The sequence below is a fragment of the Jaculus jaculus genome, chromosome 1 (genome assembly GCF_020740685.1).
Source record: "Jaculus jaculus isolate mJacJac1 chromosome 1, mJacJac1.mat.Y.cur, whole genome shotgun sequence".
Classification (NCBI taxonomy): domain Eukaryota; kingdom Metazoa; phylum Chordata; class Mammalia; order Rodentia; family Dipodidae; genus Jaculus; species Jaculus jaculus.
In genome coordinates this window covers 68,533,130-68,537,221 of record NC_059102.1, presented here as the reverse complement: position 1 = coordinate 68,537,221, position 4,092 = coordinate 68,533,130, and the positions used below count along the sequence as shown (strand labels likewise).

The 4,092-nt window shown below is 43.5% G+C and overlaps 1 pseudogene; it reads right to left on the bottom strand.

The window, feature by feature from the left end:
• Positions 1 to 1,162: 1,162 nt before the first annotated feature.
• On the bottom strand, positions 1,163 to 2,864 carry LOC123455087 (annotated as a pseudogene).
• Between the last annotated feature and the right edge of the window lie 1,228 nt (positions 2,865 to 4,092).

The window sequence follows — 4,092 nt, the reverse complement described above, 5'->3', positions numbered from 1 at the left end:
AAAATAAAAGAGAGACTAATTGAGATGGGGAGCAGATATGATGAAGAATGGAGGTATAAAGGAGAAAGGGAGAAAGTTGGGGGGGGGGAATTACCATGGTTCGTTGTCTGTAATTATGGAAGTTGTCAATTAAAAAACATTTTAAAAAGATACCATCTTACCTGTTAGAATGGCTATCATTGACAAAGGAAACAACAATACTGTGTTGGTGATTATGTAGGGAAAAGGGAACATAAATCCAGTATTTAGGATCCTCAAAAAATTTAAAGTAAAACTACTATATGACCGAGCTTTACCTGCTTTATGGGTATATACCAACAGGACCCTAAGGCAATATACCACAGAGGTACTGACACATATTTGTTGGCTGAGACACTACTAACAATAGCCAAGGTATGGGACTAGCCTAAGTGTCACTCAACAAACAAATGTATAAAGAAAATGTGGTGTGCTGGGCGTGGTGGTGCACGCCTTTAATCCCAGCATTTGGGAGGTAGAGGTAGGAGGATCACCATGAGTTCAAGGCCACCCTGAGACTACATAGTGAATTCCAGGTCAGTCTGGGCTAGAGTGAAACCCTACCTCAAAAAAAAAAAAAAAGAAATGAAAAGAAAATGTGGTATATACATGCACAATGGTCTTATTCATTCACAAACAGTAATGGGGGCTGAAATAGCTTAATGGTTAAGACACTTGCCTGAAAAGCCAAAGGACCCAGATCCTATTCCCTAGCAACCACATAAGCCAGATACACAAGGTGGTATATGCCTCTGGAGTTCATTTGTAGCAACTAGAGGCCCTGATGCATGCATTCCCCCACCCCACATCTTTCTCAAATAAATATAGAAAAAATATTATTTAACAGAATAATGGAATATATCATTTGTTGGGAAATAGATCCAACCCTTGATCCTCATGTTAAGCGAAATAAGATGGGCAAGGACAAATATCACATTTTATCTCTCATTTTGGGTCTCAGAATTCTATATATGACATGACAGCAGAAGGAAGGAGTGTAAACAAAGGGAATAAGGACAGAAGACTAAATGAAAGGGCATGAATGTGGTCAAAGCATATGACGTAATTAAAGGCCTTACCTAATGAAACCCAATAGTGCACACAATGAATATACTCCAATAAAAGGAAAAATACTTTTTTTAAAAAATTTTAAACCAGTTTAATTTTAAGAGTCTACATAAGGTAGAGAATACATGCCACATACTATAATTTCATAAACACAAAAGAAAGACACAATAATAGTAAAATGTTCCCTATTATGAAGGGTGAACCATTATGCAAACTTTAAAAGGGCGTTTTCCGCCTCTGTGTTAATGATGTAATCTGATGATTCTCTACCAGTTTAATTTATAAAGTGTCTATGGCATTACAGTGAGACTCTACCAATCTCAAAAACAAACAAAACAAAACAAAATCCCAACAAGAAAAAGCGTCCCTGATGAAATTATCCGTGGTCATCACGCGCCCACGTGGGAAGTGGTAGGAGAGTATCTGTAGGAGGACAGCCTGTTGTCCGCTCCTCCACTCAGAAGCAGCCCCGTGTCTGTCCAGTCCACACTTAGGACTTTATCTTCATGAGCAGTCAAATCCTAGGGAGGAGCCTTGCAACTTCTTGTGTCCCACAGCTTGACAATATTATCTAAAGAGCCTGAGATCAGCTGCTGTTCATGGGTAGGAGACCACTTCACCGATGTGACCCAGCCTGTATGTGAGGTCAGGGACAGTGACACCAAGGAACCATCTTTAGTTCGAGGGTCCCACAGTCTGATATGTCTATCTGCGCTTCCAGATGCCAGACGTTTACAAAGTGGAGAATAGGAAATACAATTAAACACTTTGTTTCCTGACAAAGTTGACTTAAGACCACCAGACTCAACATCCCACACTCTAATTGTGTGGTCCCAAGATGCACTGCAGATTTCGTCAGCATCTGACCACAGTACTGAGGAAATTGCTTCTGTGTGGCCAGAGAGGGTCACTATGGGAGTCCTTGTCAGCCCCAACTGCTCTGTTTTTTGTTTCTTTCTTGGACGGTCTGTAGACTCCTCCTTTTCATCTTCTTCATCTGTCGGGACTGTAGACCAGATCTTTAGCATCTTATCCCAGGAACCACTGCAAAATTTAGTCCCGGAGCTATGGACAGCTATGGAGTCCACACTGCCGGCATGACCCCTGCGGCAGTGCAGGGCTTTCACCTTGTTCCTGTCCACATTCCACTCCCACAGGAGGATCGTCTGATCCATGGAGGCACTCAGGAGCCAGCAAGATAAACTATCTTTTTTTACCCAAGCCACATCTTTCACAACATCTGTATGTCCCGCAATTGTCATTATTGACTTTCCTTCCAAGGACCAGATTTGAGAAGTCTTATCATAAGAACCAGTTAAGATCCATTCCTCTGCCCCTTCAATTGAACTGATCCAGTCATCATGGAACATGCACTGCTCTGGCTGGGGTGCGGTGTATTTCTCCACATATTCTAACTCCACAACCTCTTCCGATGAAATGTTCTCTAGTTCCATGTGCTTGACCAAGGGCATTCGCAGAAACTGGCCCTTGATAAGGAAATCAAACTCCACATGCTTGTGCAACTCATTTTTGGCCTGCAGTAGTTTATTAATGATGCTACTGAGGTCAGCAATTTCAGAAGTGGCAGGAATTGAGAAGGGAACATCATCGACTGTATTTCTTGTTTTCAGTGTAAAAGCGTGCCTGGAGCTGAGCCATGGCGATCAGGACACACGAGATTTATCCGCAAAAATGCACGGGTTGGTAGCTCAAAAATTACACGGCGGCCCGGGGAGAGCGAGACCCGAGGACGACGCGTGCCGGCAGCTTTCTTCCTCAGGGTTTGGAAAAATACTTTTTAAAAAAAGAAAAACATGGATCTTTCTCAGATCTAAGACTGTGGCAGGGAAAACAGTGAGCAAAGAAATAAGATTTGTGCTAAGATAGGCAAGTGTGGAAGGACATATTAAAAACAGCAACCAGGGCTGGAGAGATGGCTTAGCAGTTAAGCGCTTGCCTATGAAGCCTAAGGACCCCGGTTCAAGGCTCGGCTCCCCAGGTCCCACGTTAGCCAGATGCACAAGGGGTCGCACGCGTCTGGAGTTCGTTTGCAGAGGCTGGAAGCCCTGGCGCGCCCATTCTCTCTCTCTCCTTCTATGTGTCTTTCTCTCTGTGTCTGTCGCTCTCAAATAAATAAATAAAAATTTAAAAAAAAAAAAAAAAAAAAAACAGCAACCAGACTTGAAGAAAATGAAGCTATCATAGGAGGATTCTTGGAGGGAAAAAAAAAAGCATTTTGGATGAATGGCTACCATCCAGGCCAAGACAAAACAGACTAGTATTTTATCAGAGAACAACAGCTGAAATTTCTCCCTCTACATAAAACCCAAAGCTCCTTCTTCAGTGGTGACTGTCTTCCCTGCTTGTACCTTGGCCCTCTCTTCTTACTGCATCTCAATCCATGTTCTTTCTCACAGCATTCACATCAAATTCCTTGGCCTCAGTTATGACTTAAGCAAGGTCTCTTCAAAGTTCATTCCTCTAATCTTGTCCTCCCCTCTGAGCCCTAAACAGTGGCTTTTACTGTCCTATTGACTTCCCCAGCTGTGGTGGTTTGATTCAGGTGTCCCCCATAAACTTAGGTGTTCTGAATGCTAGGCTCCCAGCTGATGGATATTTGGGAATTAATGCCTCCTGGAGGGAGTGTATTCTTGGGGGCCGGCTTAAGGGCTTTATAGCCAGTTTCCCCATGCCAGTGTTTGGCACCCTCCTGTTGCTGTGTCCCACCTTATGTTGGCCAGGGGGTGATGTCCACCCTCTGCTCATGCCATCGTTTTCCCTGCCATCGTGGAGCTTCCCCTCGAGCCTATAAGCCAAAATAAATCTCTTTTTCCCAGAAGCTGCTCTTGGTTGGGTGATTTCTAACAGCAATGCGAACCGGACTGCAACAGTAAAGTGGTACCGAGGAGTGGGATTGCTGCTAGACACCTGACTATATGGCTTCGGCCTTTTGGAGCTGATTTTCAAGAGGAATGTGGAAGGAGTTGAAACTGGCCTAAGAGATGC